Source organism: Camelus bactrianus, chromosome 6 (genome assembly GCF_048773025.1).
Source record: "Camelus bactrianus isolate YW-2024 breed Bactrian camel chromosome 6, ASM4877302v1, whole genome shotgun sequence".
Classification (NCBI taxonomy): domain Eukaryota; kingdom Metazoa; phylum Chordata; class Mammalia; order Artiodactyla; family Camelidae; genus Camelus; species Camelus bactrianus.
Window position 1 is genome coordinate 3,813,197 of NC_133544.1, and position 16,548 is coordinate 3,829,744.

The window sequence follows — 16,548 nt, forward strand, 5'->3', positions numbered from 1 at the left end:
TTTCCTTTTCATCTAAGTTGTTTAAGTTTTTGACATAAAATTTTTCATGATCTTCCCTTAAAATCCTTTTACTTCCCGGAATTCTGTGTTGTTGTCTCCTCGTTTAATCTCGATTTTATTAAATGTTTCTTCCTTTCTAATATAAGATTTTAAATATAAAATTTCCCTCTAAACATAACTTTAATTAGATCACATAAATTTTAATGTTATGTTTTTATTTTGTTTGATATATTTTATAATTCTTTTTTATTTTTTCATGCTACAAATAATGCATGCATTTGATTCATGCATTATTTAGAAGTGTGATATTTGACTTCCAAGTATGTGTGTATCTCCTTGATTTCTTTCTGCTACTGATTTCTATTTTAAATTTGCTGTGGTCAGAGAAGATACTTTATATTACTTCAATTATTTTAAATGTGTTGAGTATTTTTTATGCCTAGTATATGATCTATCCTGGAGAATGTTGCAGATGTACTTGAAAAAAATGTGTATTTTTCTGCTATCGGGCAGATTATTCTAAATGTATTAGTTAGGCCATCTTGTTTGATAGTGGTTTTCAACTCATATATCCTTACAGATTTTCTACTTGTTCTATCATTTACCAAAAAAGATTGTTTAAATCAACTATATTAAATATAATTTTACTTGTTGAAGTATCTATTACTCTTCTCAGTTCTGTTAGTCTTGGCTTCATTATTTTAGAGCTCTGTTTCTAGGCGCATATACATTCATAACTATTCTTTCTCCCTGATGTATCGATTCTTTTATCATTATAAAAGATTCCTCCTTGGCTCTAGTAATGTCTCTTGTCTTAAAGTCCATTTGGTCTGATATTATTATAGTTATTCAGGGTCTTTTAAAATTACTATCTTTTCCCTTCCTTTTACTTTCAATACATTTGTATCTTTGAATCTAAAGTGTGACTTCCATAGTCACCATTGAGTTATATTTTGCTTTCATGCAGTTTTACCATCTCCATCTTTCAACTGGAGCATTTGGCCCATTCACAGTTAATGTGATTATCAGTATGTTCGGGTTTACTTCTGCTGTTTTGCAGTTTGTATTCTGTATGACTCATGCTTTTGTTGCTCTGTTCCTTTTTTTTTCCTGCTTTTGATGTTGTTTAAGGAAATTTTCAAGTTGCAATTTTTATTCCACTTTGATTTTCTAGCCATTTATTTTTTCTTAGTCATACTATGGATTATAATTTGCATCTTTAATTTGTCACAATATACTTCAGACTAATAACAACTTAATTTTGAGAAAATATACCAGTCTTACTGCTGTATTCCCTCATTTTCTGATTTTGTGCTATGAGTCTCAGATATAACACACACATTTAAAAAAATTCATAGCATTTTTGAATGTATTTTTGTAGCTTTTTTTTAGTGGTTGATTTAGGTTATATACATAACTTATCACCAATCTACTGATGTCATCATTTTACTATTTCAAGTGAAGTTTAGAAAAATTACTTCTTTCTACATCTTTTTACTTGTTTTTGTTTATAATAAAATTGTCTTAAATAATTCTTCTATAGTCCTTGAAAACTGCATCAAATGGTGTCATAAATTTTGCTTCAATTGTCAAACATAATTTAGAAAACTCAAGAAGAGAAGAAAAGTCTATCATATTTATTTACATTTTTGCTCTTTTTGTGGCTTCGCATCCTTGCTGATGATCCATTTTACTTTAATCATTTCCTTTATGTTAAGAACATTTCCTTTATCCACTCTTTGGAGTAAGTCAGCTGGTGGCAAATCCTTTTCATTTTTAAAAATCTCAGAATGCTAACATCTCCTCTTAATTTTTGAGGGATATTTTCTTTGTATTGAATTCTTCATTGACAATTCTTTTTCCTTGGTCTTTGGAAAAAGTTCTGCCAGTTCCTTTAGGTCTCATGGTTTCTAATGAGAAATTCACTTAAAATTCATTTTAATTGGTTTTTTTCCCCACCTGTAAAGAAAATGTTGTTTTTCTCTCACTGCTGTATATGTATTTGTCTTTTGTGTTCAAGAGTTTGACTGTAACATGTCTTTGCATGAATTTATTTGGGTTTATACCTGTTTGGGGTTTACTTAGTTTCTTCAATATGTAAGTTTATGGCTTTTTGTTAAATTTGGGAGATTTCAGCCGTTATTTCTTCAAATAATTTTTTCAGCCACACTCTATTTCCCTCGCCTTCTGGGACTCCAACGATGTGAATATTACCTCCCTTGTGATAGTCCCCAAGTCCCTGAAACTCTCTTCATTTTTAAGCCAGTTTTCTCTCTGAGGTTCTCTTTTCAAGGTCACTGATTCTTTTTTCTGTCCTTGCCATTCTGCTGTTGAGCACATCCACCAACGTTTTTATTTTGGTTATTGTAGTTTCCCCGTCTGTAATTTTCATCTGGATTTTCTTCACATCTTCTATTTCTTTGCTTAAACTTTTATTTTTCTCTTGTTTCAAACATGTTTGGAATAGATTTGTCTCTGTGTTTACCTTTACCACTGGGTCTTATACTCTCATGTGTTTTCATGTAGCTAATTAGCATTGTTTCATTTCAACTTGAAGAACTCCTTTTGGCATTTCATGTAAGGTGGGTCTAAGTGATGAGCAACCTCAGCTTTTGTTTGTATGAGAAAGTATTTCTCCTTCATTTCTGAAGGAATTTTGCCAAATATAGTATTCCTAGTTGGCAGGTTTTTCTCTTTCATATGTGACTATATGGCCCCACTCTTTTCTGACCTGCAGTGTTACTCCTGAGAAATCTACTTATAGTCTCATGGGCGCTCCCTTGGATGTGCTGTCACTTTTTTTCTTGCTGTTTTCAAAATTTAGGCTTGGAGGAGGGGAATGAGGGAGTTGTTGCTCAATTGGTATAACATTTCAGCTCTGCAAGATGAATTAGTTCAGGGAGCTAGTATACAGATTAATGCCTATAGTGGACAATACTGTACTATGCTTTTAAAATTGGTTAAGAGGGTAAATCTCTTTAAGAGTTCTTACCACACACACACACACACAAACGGGCACACGGGAACTTTTGGAGTTGATGGATCTATTATTACCTTGATCATGGTGATGGTTTCACAGGTGTATGCATATGTCCAGTCTTATCAAATTGTACACTTAAACATGTGAAGCTTATTGTATATCAATTATATCTCAATAAACCTGTTTAAAAACAAAAACAAAAGTGTAAAAAAGTGCTGAAATTAAAAACTGTGAAAAAAAAAGAAAAGGAAACACTAAAGGATGAAGGGATATAATACTAGATAGATGCTCATACTAGTGGAGGAACAAGAAGAGTGATGAAAATGGTGAATATGCAGTAAATAAAGAGACAGCTTTTTATTAATTTCTTTAAGACAAGTGATTGCTGTTATAACAATGCAGCAATGTAAGATGGAGTTTATTACATATAAAGATGAAATGTACACAGGTGCACAAAAGATGGGAGAGGGTTAAATATATACTGTTGGAAGAGTCTTATAAAGTGGTATGTTTTATTCTTTATTTTTATTGAAGTGCATAAAGTGGTATATTATGAACTCAAGGTAAATGTGATTACATGTTATAATCCTAATAGTAACCATGAAAACAATAATGCAAAGACATATGCATAAATATCCAGAATAGGAGATAGGATAGATTGGTAAGTGCATTTGATTAAGGTAAGAAAGGAAGAACAGAGAAAAAGGACAAGAGGGACACATAGAAAACAAATAGCAAAATGATTCATTTCAACCTGACCACATCCATAGTGACATCTGATGTAGAGGAATTCTACTGGAGCTAAAGAGGGACATTCCCTACTAGGAATGTCAGCTCCTTAAGGAGGCATACGAGTCCTACATGCATTTGCACCTTAAAACAGAGCTTCAACATACATGAAGCAAAAAGTGACAAACTGGAGGAGTAAAATATCCAAAATTATAGTTGGAGACTCTAACTTTCTTCTTTCAGAAATTTATAAAAGTCTGTAAGAGATAAGACATTCAAATAACACTCAACTATATTGATGTAACTGACATCTACAGACGACTACAGCCAACGCGTGCAGAATCCACATTCCTTCCCATCTTCCTGTGAACTTCATCAACACAGAACAGATGTTGTGTCATGAAGCAAATTTCAGTATCGTATTTCAAAAGAATTAACGAAGAGTAAGTCCTCTGACTACCACAGAATTAAAGTAGAAATAAACACCAAAAAGATAACTAGAAATCCTCAAACTTGGGGATATGAAGCAACACACTTCTAAGTCGCCAATGGGTGGGGAAAAAAATGACAAGAGAAATGAGAAAAGCTCTCAAACTTGATGAAAACACAACATATTAAAATATGTGGGGTGCACACATTTGCAGATTACCTGTCCTGTAGTTCTCAAAACTGTCAAGATCATCAAAAACAAGGAAAGTCCGAAAAGTGGTCACAGTTTGGAGGAAACTTAGGAGACATGAGGAGTAAATAGTATGTGTGTCCCGGGTGGGCTCCTGGGACAGAAAAAGGGCATTAGGTAGAAACTAAAGAAATTCACCTCAAGTACGGACTTTAGTTAATAATAATGCATCAATATTGGTTCATTGACTGTGGCAGGTCTATTGTGTAACTGTATGTGTACTCACATCTTACCTGTGAGTTATTAGCAACAGGGAAACTGGGCATGGCATGTATGGGAACAATTTCTCAAGTCTTTGCAAGTTTCTTGGGAATCAAAAAGTATTCTTAAAATTAATAGTTACAATGGTATGTGGGATTCTGCTAAGTCAAATTTAGAACATTATAGGTTAAAATTTTTATATTAGAAAATAATAAAAATGTGAAATCAACGTCTTTACCTTTCCTCTTCAGACAGCCTGGAAGTAAATTATATAGAATATGGTCAAGCAGTACAGAGAGTTCACAAACCCCCAAACTGCTTCTTTAAAAATATTAATTAAACTGATAAAAGTCCAGCAAGATAGATTTTAAAATTAGATGAAAAAAACATCGATATCAAGAATGAAAGAGGGATCATAAATACTGTTTTACAGATACTACTAAGATAACAAGGTAAAATTATGAGCAAATTTATGCAAATAAATTCAACAACTTATATGAAATGGAAAATTCCCTTGCAAAACTCAGCTTACTAAAACTAAGACAAGAAGAAACAGAAAGTCTGAAAATTCCTGTATTTATTTATTATGGAACTTGAATTTATAATTTAAGGCCCTCCAAACTCCAGGCCCAGATGGCTTCATTTTTCATTCTATCAAATGTTTAAGGAAGAAATACCACCAATGCTATGCAAAGTTTTTCAGAAAATAGGAATGAACACTTCCCAACTCATTTTATGAAGACCAGTGTAAAACTGATACCAAAATCTGAAAAGGAAATTATAAGAAAAAGAAAATTACAGATCAATACTGCTCAGGAACTGAATGCAAAATTTTTCAAAATATTAGCAAGTCAAATTGAACAAGTCTGTAAAATGATAATACGTAATGACCAAGTTAGGTTTATTTCAAGAATGCAAATTTCATATAACATTTGAAAAAATCATTCAGGGTTAAATTATCACATTAACTAATTAAGGAGAAAATTATATAATCATTTTGATAGATGCATAAAAAGCATTTCTAATGTCCAATGTTTTCTATGATTTAAAATTTTAAAAAACCCTCAATGAACTGGTTATATAAGAAAACTTCCTCCTACTGAAAGGAAATGTACCAAAACAAACAAACAAACAAGCCCCAAAACCCTATAGCTTATATCACACTTAATAGTGAAAGCCTGAAATTTCTCCCCCAAGGTCAGAAATAGGCAAGGATTTTCACTCTTACTACATCTATTCCACATTGTCCTGGAGGTTGTAGCAATTGCAATAAAGCAAGGAAATAAAAAAAGACATAAAAATTATAAAGAAAGAAGTAAACTTTCTTTATTCACAGATAACATGATTCTGTATATGAAAAATCTCTTAAGATGCTACCAAAAACAAACAAACAAAAAACCTTTAGAATAAGTTAATTTAGCAAGGCTTTAGGATGCAAGGTCAGTATACCAAAATCAAATTTATTTTTGGATGCTAGCAAGATACAACTTAAAAATGAAATTTAAGTATAATACCATTTAAAAGAACATTAAAAAATAAAAATAGAAAATAGAAAAATTTTTAAAAGAGCATAAAAAATTAACTTCTTGGAAATAAGTTAAGCAAAAGAAAAAATTCAAAGGATTGTGTTCATTAATTAAAGAAAACCAAAATAAATGGGAAGCAAGGCCATGTTCATAACTTGTGAGACTTGATGTTGTTAGGATGACAGTTCTCCCTGTATCGATCCCCTGATTCAACACAATCTCAACCAATATCCTAATGGGCTTTCTTACAGAAATTAAAAACTTGGTTCTAAAATGTATATAGAAATAGACTTCCATCTGCAGCTTAGATGGAGCTATAGGGATCAAATACATTTTTTCATCTGAAACACCAATAACAACAATAAGAAGACCAAATGTATCAAAACAGTATTTTTCAGGACCCTCAACATCAGCCAAAGAAGGAAGGTGATCCCTGACAGATGGGAAACCAATGAGGTGATGCCTGCATTGTCCCAACTTCTTGCCTTGAGACAGTTTGTAGGCGGTGGTGCCGTCTGGGGGAGTCCAGGCAGAGTCCCTGAGTTGAGGACCTCAAAGATGAGGGCTCAGGGAGACCAAGATGGCTTGAGTCCACAGGGCAGAGTACCAGAGAGGAGACCGTAGGGTAGAGAAAGAACCCTGATATCTGCAGAGGGCCCCCTGAGTATTCAGCTGAGTGCTGATTAATACCTTCATGTAAGGAAACCACCCATGGCTGGGAAAAGAATGGTTTGAACAGATTAGAGGAACAGTGCCTGGTGCTCACGCAGTACTGGGAATACTGCTGCTTCCAACAGCCAGGCTGGAAAATCTCATAATTCATGGAGCTTGGGGTAAAGTACTTGGAAAGAAAAGATCTTGCCTGTGCAGTGGGAGATGATCAGCTCTTGTCAGGGGTGGGACTAGGGTGAGGCGAGTGAGACTGACAGCTCAAGACTGGAGGCCCTGCCCTAGGATGACTCTAAGTCCAGTCCAGTCCAGTCCAGGCACCTCGCTTTCTCCATCTCAGTCCCACTGCCCTCGATTCAACACTGCTCTGACTTCACCTAACAAATCACAGAGACCAAACCCAAAGGATCAAACAATTGGCAAGCAATTTAGCAGCGCCTCAGAGCACAGCTCAAGAATATTGATATTTATGCTGCCAGCACCTAACAAGGTAAAATTCACTTCTGGAATCCTAGCAAAGATTATCAGGCTGCAAATGAGCAGAGACATAAGCCCCATGATGGGGAGAGTAATCAGTCAATCAAAACCAGCCCAGAAGTGCGTGAGGACTAAAAGACAAGGCTATCAAAGCAGTTATTATAACTGCATCCCGTGTGTTCAAAAGGTAAGTAAAGCCACAGAGAATATAAGCAAAAGATGCAAACTGAATACCCAGGGGTGCAAATTGCAATGTCTGTGATGAAAACCATGCTGGATGGAATTAACAGCATATCAGACATTGCAGAAGAAAAGAAGATTGAACTTACAGATGTAACAATAGAAAATACCCTAAAGGAAACAGACAGAGAAATAAACCTTAAGTGGAAGAAGCATCAGTGAGCTAGAAGGGCACCTTCAAGTCTGATGCACATGAAGCTGGAGCCCCTGAAGGAGACGAGAGCTGTCGTTCATGAGTCAGAAAACTCAGTATTAAGATTCTAATTCACCCCCATCAATGTAATCAAAATAAAAATTCTAACAGGAATTTTTGGTGGAAATAGAAAAGCTGATGCTAAAATTCATATAAAAATACATAGGAAAGTTAGGGGGCTAATTCTATCTGATTTTAAGACTTACTAAAAATCTATAATGTAAAAGCACTAATTTGAAAAGACATATGCACCTCTCCCCCCATGTTCATTGCAGCATTATTTGTAATACAGAAGCAACCTAAGTGTCCGTTGCTGGATGAATGAATGAGGAAAATATTACACACACACACACACGCACACACACACACGCACACACACACACAGTGAAATACTCTTCAGCCATAAAAAAGAATGAAATCTTGTCATTTGCAACAACATGGTGGACCTTGAAAGCATTATGCTAAGTGAATTAAGTCAGACAGAGAAATACAAACACTATGTGATCTCGCTTATATGTGGAATTTAAAAACAAACAAACAAACAACAACAACAAAAACCAAGTTCACAGATACAGAGAACAGATTGGTGGCTGCCGGGGGCAAGGGGTGGAGGAGTGGGTGAAATGGGTAAAGGGGTCAAAAAGTACGAACTTCCAGTTATAAAGTTAATAAGTCATGGGGATGTAACGTGCAGCATGGTGACTATAATTAATAACACTGTACTGCATATTTGAAACTTGCTGAGAGAGTAGATCTTAAAAATCCTCATCACAAGGAAAAAAATTGTGTAAGTATATATTTAAAAAGCTATAGTATGATATTGACCAAAAGGTAGACAAATAGGTTAATGGAACAGAGCAGCAAGTTTAGAACTAGACTGCAAAACTGATTTTGACAGGAGTGCAAAACTGGGAAATTGGAGGTCTTTTTTTTCAACAAAGGGTGCTGGATATCCTCACCCTGTAAGGTGAACTTTGGTCTGTGACTTGCACCATATTAAAAAATTAACTCAAAACGGGTCTTAGACCTAAGTGTAAAACCTAAAATCACAAATCTTCCAAGGAAATATTAGAGACATTTTTTGTGACCTTGAGTTAGGCAAAGTTTTTTTGGATGCAATATTAAAAGTATGATTCATAAAACAAACAGATAAAGTGTGCTTCATCAAAAGTAAAAATTGCTCTTCAAAAGACAGTCTTAATAGAATGAAAGGACAAGCTACAGCACTAGGAGAGAATGTTTTCAGAGCATATATCCGATAAAGAGCTTGTAGAATGTGTAAAAACTCTCAAAGCTCCATAGTAAGAAAACACAACCTAGTTTTTTAAATGGACAAAATCTTTCAATATACACTTCATCAAAGAAGACATGTAGGTGGCAAATAAGCACATAAAAATATGCTCAACATCAGTATCATTAGTGAACTACAGATTAAAACCAAAACAAAATACCACTGCATACTTACGAGCATGGCTAAAATGAAAAGACTGACCAAACCAAATGTTGACAAAAATGCAGAGCAACTGAAACTCTCACACGTTCCTGGTGGGGATGCAAAACAGCAAAACCACTTTGAAAATCAGTTTGGCAGCTCCTTGAAAAGTTAAACATCCCCCCACCATATGTTCTGGCCATTCCACTCTCAGATATTTACACAAGATAGAAGAAAGCATATGGTGGCACAAATACTTGTACATGAATATTCATAGTGGTTCTGTTTGTCATCCCTCCAAATGGGAGACAACCCAAGTCTGCAGCAACCAGTGGAGGGATAAGTACATTTTAGTGCGTTCATACAATGGAATATTACTGAGCAATGAAAGGCAAGAACTATTGATACACTTACAACATGTATGGGTCTCAAAAATATTGAGTGAAAGATGTCAGACTGAGAGAGTGTACACACAGTATGATTCCTAGAAAGTGCGTACTGATCTGTAGCACAAAAGTGTGTCGACGCTGACCTGGAGGGAGGGGTGCAGAGACTGCAGAGGAGCTGAACGAAAATTCAAGGGATGATGGATGTGTTCATTTTCCTGATAGTGGTGATGGAAGCACAGGCATATACATATATTTCAAATCCTCTCAAACTGTATACTTAAAATATATGTGGCTAATTGTATGACGTCAATTATTATATCTCAATAAAGCTGTTTAAAACTTTACATGGAAAGATAAAGAACCTAGAATAGCCAACACAAGCATGTAAAAGATGAACAGCATTGATGGACTTAACGCCATTTGATTTCAAGAATGGCTATAATGCTACAGTAATCATTTCAGTATGGTATTGGCATGTGGTTAGACAAATAGATAATGTGACAGAATACAGAGTCTAGAAATAGATTCACACATATATGGCCAACTGAAATGTGATGACAGCCCCAGCGTAATTCCATGGGGAAAGGAAATTCATTCCAACAAATGATACTGGAACAACTTGATATACATATGGGGAGAAAATGAATCTTGACTCCAACATCACACCATATAAAATTATTTTAATGTGGATCAGAGACCTAAACCTAAAAGCTAAATCACTGGAATATATCCATGAGATGTTGGTATAAGCACAAATCCTTAGAGAGCTTCCAAAAATGCTAACCATAAAAAGAAAAAAAAATGATAAACTGGATCTTATAAAAATTAGAGATTTCTGCTCTGCTCATTAAAAGACTCCTTCAGTAAAGTGAAAAAGTGAGCAACAGATTGGGAGAAAATATTTACATGTATTTGAAAAAAGAACTTATATCCCAAATACATACAGACCTTCTACAAATCAAAATAAAAAAATAGCCTTATATAATATGAGCAAAATACCTGCACAGATACTTCACAAGGAAAGATACACAAGTGGCCAATATGTTCTTAGCATTATTAGGGATCAGAGAAATGCAATTCAATACCACAATGCGTTTAACCCATTTCATGCCTGCAGAATAACTAAAATTAAAAACCGACACTATCAAGTGTGGCAGAGAATACAGGATAATCAGATTTCTCAAAAACCGCAGGGAAAGTGTCAAATGCTACAACCACTCGGGAAAATTCTTTGATGATTTTTTATAAAAGTAATACACACTTAGTAATCAAGCAGTTCTCCTCTGAGGTACTTACCTAGGAAATATGAAAACACAAAATACTTGTATAGAATCATTCATGGAAGTTTTATTTGTAATAGCTAAAAACTGGAAATAGCCCAAATGACCACTCACAGGAGAATGGAGAAACCAGTTGTGGTTTACTACTCTGCAGTGAAAAAGGAGTGTGTGCGTGATACACGCAGTTACATGAACGAACGTCTAAAGTATTATGTTGAGTAAATAACTCTAAAAACAAAAGAGCGCCTACCGTCCAATTCCATTTACTGGTAATTCTGCCCAGGCAAACTAGTTACTGTGGAAAAGTTAAAATAATGACTGGAATGGGGCATGTGGTAACTATCTGGGGTGAGAGAATGTTCCATAGCTTGATTTAGAACTTGGGCACATGGTGTACATGTTTGTCGATACTCATCACACTGTACATGTATAATCTGTGCATTTTATCATATTTGCCTCAATGAAAAGAATATTGTGGGGAAAAAAATCTAACAATCATGACCATATGTTCTCCTAAAAAGATAACTGGAATGCATAAAGCCACAAGCAATGGAACCGTGGAGAAAACTAGATAAATCAACAATTAAAACCGTCATTTAAAACATCCCTCTTATAAATGCATAGATTGACAAATCATGAAGCCAAGATGCAGAAGGCTGAATCTCATGATGAACTTGGGCTCTTCAGAAACCAAAAGAGCAACCAGAGACGTTCCCCTCAAAAAGCCCCCCGGCATTAAGCAGCCTTAGAGGGGAGTTCTGCGAACGAGCTAAGGACCAGATAAACACTCTCAGAGAAGCTGTTCCAGAAGACAAAAGAGAAAATAAGGAAAATTTGCCCAGCTCTATTTTATGAGGTGAAAATAACATTTATCCCAAGTTTAGATATGGCCAATACAGGGGAACAAACAGGTCTATTTCACTTACAAAAATAGAGGCAAAATCCCCAATAAGCTGCTAGCTAATTAACACTACAGTGTAGTTTGAAAAATGCTCTAGTCAAGTTATTTGTAGGAGTGCGGGAGCAGTCGAACACCTGATATTCTACCAACGTTAGTTACCATATTTTTGGACCAAGAGGAGCAAAACGGTTCTCTACAGATGCAGCAAAGTCTGACACAGTTCAATGACGTTTTGTGGCTTTAAAAATTTCCCAGGAAACTCTGAATAGAAAGGAACATTCTTAATGGGATAAAGGCTGTATATGTTAGAAGTTTCTAGAAAACCTACTACCCCATAGACGAACTTTAGATTAATTTCTTTTAATGCTGAAAACAGAGCAAGCAGAGACCCCCGCAGCCATTCACACTAATCCAGGAGGCTCTGGCTAATTCCGTAAGATGAGAAGATGAAAGGACGGGAAGAGAAAAGGGAAGACGTGGCCGTCATTACACACAGATTATATATCATCTACACAGAAACCCACCAGAAAGAACAGAAAATTGATTGGAACTAATAACAGAGCTGAGCAAGATTGCTGAATACAAGATCAACTTACTAAAATTAGTGGCTTTCCTCTACGCCAGTATTAACCAATTAGAAACAGAATAGAAAAAGAGATACATTCCCAAGAGGAACAAAAACTATGAAATATCTAGAAATTAAGCCAGAAATAAATGCATAAAACCTTAATAGAGGAAAAAAAAATAAAATTTGAGAACTGTAAAAGCCACAAAAGAAGACATGGAAAAAATGGAGAGGGAAGATGGAAAAGCTTTAAAGGACACTGTATTTGTCTGCTCGGGCTGCCGTAACAAAATTCCGCAGTCCCGGGATGTAAGCATGGGGATTAAAGGGCAGAAGGGCGTCGCTCACAGTTTCTGGAAGTGCAGAGTCTGAGATCAGGGTGCCTGTGCGGTCCATGTCTGGTGAGAACCCTCCTCCTGGCTTGCGGACGGCTGCATTCTCGCTGGGTCTTTAGGTGATGCGGCCAGAGAGAGAGAGCAAACTCTCTGAGGGTCCCTGATTAGGGCATTAATCCCATCTTGAGGACCCACCTCCTGACCTCACATAGCCCTAATTCACTCCCCAAAGCCCCATCCGCAAACACCATCACCTTGGGGGGTAGGGCTTCAATGTAGAAATTTTGGGAGAACACAGACATTCAGTCCCTGACAGACATAAATGAAAACATGAATAAAATGGAAAGAAACTATTTTTATGGCTCCTTAAAATTGTAAATACAGCAAATCTTCCCACATGAATCTACACATTCCATGTAACTGTGTTGAAATACCAGCTGAAGGCTTGGGTGATCTTCACTTCATTCTAAGACGTCTAGATGCCATTGGGTCTGAAACTGCCGAGTCTGGTTTGAAAGAGAAGGGCTCAGGGCTGGTGGTGGTGGCCGCCGTTGGGTGGAGCCACCTGGAAAGGCAGTGGATTCCTTTTCACGGCCGTGTAACAGATCAGCGCAGTTGCCGGGACTCAGAGCAATTTGCTATCGTCGAGTCCCGGGGGTCAGAAGTCTGGCATGGCGTCGCTGGGGTCTCTGCTTGGGGGGTTTCTCAGCACAAGTGTCAGCTGCTCCCTCCTCTCTGGGAGCCCAGGGGAGAAGACACTTCCACGCTCACTCATGGTGTCGGCCACATTCAGTTCCTTGAGGATATAGGACTGAGGATCCCATTTCCTAACTGGTGTCAGGCTGCGGCTGCTCTTGGCTCCTAAAAGCCCCCTGTGCCCCTTGCCAGATGGGCCTGCCGTCTTCAGAACCCGCAGTAGAAAGTCTCCCTTATACCTGATCCTCACGTCTGGAATTACAGGAGTGATGTCCCGCCGAGGACACTAGCGGAGGGGATTATTTACACACAGCAGGTGCACGGGTGGGCTCTTGGGACCATCTTAGAGTTCCATCCAGCACGCCATGATAATAACAGAGCAGAGAGCTTGAAACCACACGCTTTGCGCAAGGACACACAGCACCCTACGGAGGTAGGGGCGCAGACCAGAGAGGGTCGGATACTTCATCTAATTTCCAGTGTAGGGAAAGCTGACTATTAGACTGATTTCCTAGTGCCTCACACCGCACACACGGTGGGGATAGGCGGGTTAAATATAAACGGATTAAATACCCTGTGGGAGGAGTGAAACTACACATTAATTGAAACAACGTACAGCACAGCCTTACACCCCCGGGATGGTGTGGGACTTCTGCAATGTGGCCCTTTACATGTCACAAGCATAGGACGACTTGCCGATGGGCTTGATTACATCCGAATTAAAGATATTGATCCATGGGAAATGGACTCGGAGTTAACAGACAGGCAATAGATCATAACACGGTGTTTACAACACTGGAATTGATAAAGGACCTCTGTCTGGAAGATGCAAAGGACTCTGACAAATCAGTAAGACATGGGTGACCCACAGAAAAAAATGCTCAGTTCAAAGGAGGAAAAATCCCAAAAGCTAATGCGTATGTGAAGAGAGAAACAATTCCACTAGTAATATGGGGGGGGGGGGACGCAAAAATAGTAATAAGATGCCAATTTTGTAAAGAGATGAGTTGGGGACTGGAAATATTGGCAGAGGTGAGGGGACCTGGGGACCCTCATGCCCTGAGCCTTGCAGGGGGATGGTCTGACAGCACATTCAACGTTGTGCTGTGTGGGCTGTAACTCAGGCGTCCCTCCTTGGTGCGCGACGGGGCCAGGACCAGGGGCCACAAAAACGGACCTGTGTAGCAGCGCAAGTCCCACCGTAGGGGGAAGGGCAGGTAAGACGGGAGGCACACGAGGTAGAATTCTGTAGCATCCTCACAGTCGGTGAGCGAGCCGTGTACACAGCGATCAGCCGCAGGCGACGGGACCTTCAACGTGACATAGAGGCAGACCTCGCTTTATTGCGCTTTGCAGGTACCGTGTTATTTACAAATTGAAGGACTGCGTCAACCCTGCGTCGAGGAAGTCAGTCGGCGCCGTTCTTCCAACAGCATCTGCTCGCTTCGTGTCTCTGTGTCACATTTCTGTAGTTCTCACATTATTTCAAACTTTTAAATTATTACAGTGTTTCTGATGGTGGCCTGTGATCAGGGATCTTTGATGTTACTGTTGCAAAAGGATTATGCCTCGCTGAAGGCTCAGGTGGTTAGTATTTTTCAGCAATAAAGTATTTTTAAATGAAGGTATGTCCATTGGTTTTTAGATATAATGGTATCGCACACTTGGGTGATATACTTAACAGTGTCGTGTAAACATGACTTCTCTTCCTTCCAGTTTTGTTGAGGTACAATTGACGTAGAACTCTGCATAATTTAAGGTGTACAGCACAATGGTTTGACCTACATCATGGACCGATGACCACGATAAATTTAGTGAACATCCATCTCCTCATGTAGGGACACTAAAGAAATAGAAAAAATATTTTTAATTTGTGATAACTGAGGATTTACGTGCTTAACTTTCACATGTAACATACAGCAGTGTTCTCTGTATTTGTCATGTTGTACACTGCACCCCTAGTACTTGTTTAATTTATAACTTGAAGTTTGTGCCTTTTGGCCACCTTCCTCCACTTCCCTCTCCCCAAACCCCCGCCTCTGTAACTGCAAATCTGATCTCATTTTCTGTGAGTTTGTTTCTGAACTGTAATTGACCTACAGCATTATGTTAGTTCCTTTAACAGCAGAGTGTAAACATAACTTTCACATGCACTGGGAAACCAAAAAAATCTGTGTGACTTGTTTATCTCGATACTGGCTTTACTGTGGTGGTCTGGGGCGGAGCCCGCTGCATCTCCGAGGGCTGCCTGAATTCAAGAACGCAGATGGAGCAATTCCCATGAGCACCTTCAGAGGTAAGGCGGACAGAATGCTGAGAAATGGGGATAAAAGGTGAAGATTAATAACATGAAAGATAACAGGCAGTTGATTACTGTGTGCTGGGAAGTAAGGAATGTGATGGACTCAGTTGTCTGAAGCTAAGATGCAAACTCTCAAATGTACACACAGTGAGACGTGGAGGTCAGTCTCCAAGATGCTCTCAGCTCCAGCGGTCCCAGCGACGCTCCCAGAAAGCCCTGTCTTTCTCCCCTGGGCGTTCTTTTAGGTGGAGTCTGTCGGCTGTCTGAGTGCCTTCTCCGAGGAGGGGCTATCTGGGAGACGAGGTGGGGGGTGAGGCGGGTTTCCAGCCTCTGGAACATTCTTACATCCATCCCCCTCCCGTCCCTGTCAGCTGGGGCTGCCTTCTCTACCCACTAATCCCAGCGGCGGCCACGGACTTCCCTCTGCCCACGAGATGCAGGTGGATGTGTCAGACATCACTTTCAAGGAGCAGATTTAAAGCTGGTGGGTGTATTTTCACGACCCTGAGGCCAGCAATGCCCAAGATGGGGGCTGAGCTGACAGCCCCGGGTGCAGAGAGCGAGACCACCGAAGATGGATGGGTGGGGTGAGAGGACACAGGTGCCACTGAAATGCGAGGGCTGCTTGTTCTGAGGGCGTAACTTCACCTAACCTACCTGATACAGGGCTTCCTTCTGTGAGGGACCCCCCACCCCAGTTTTCCTCTGTAATCCTGAAAGTTTTAAGACTTGACCCCGGGTTGGAGAGACAAGAAGATTCTGATCGACTCTCCAAGCAGCCCACGCACTGCTGGAGTGGGTCATGATGACGGACACGTCGAGGGCTCGTGTCCAGAGGATGTGGAACAGTGACAGCCGCCCACTGGCTCTCAGGATGTAGCTGTCTGCATCCTGCAGTGTCTGGACATGACCGAGAACCTTCTCGAGTGTCCGTAATAACATACTCCATCACCC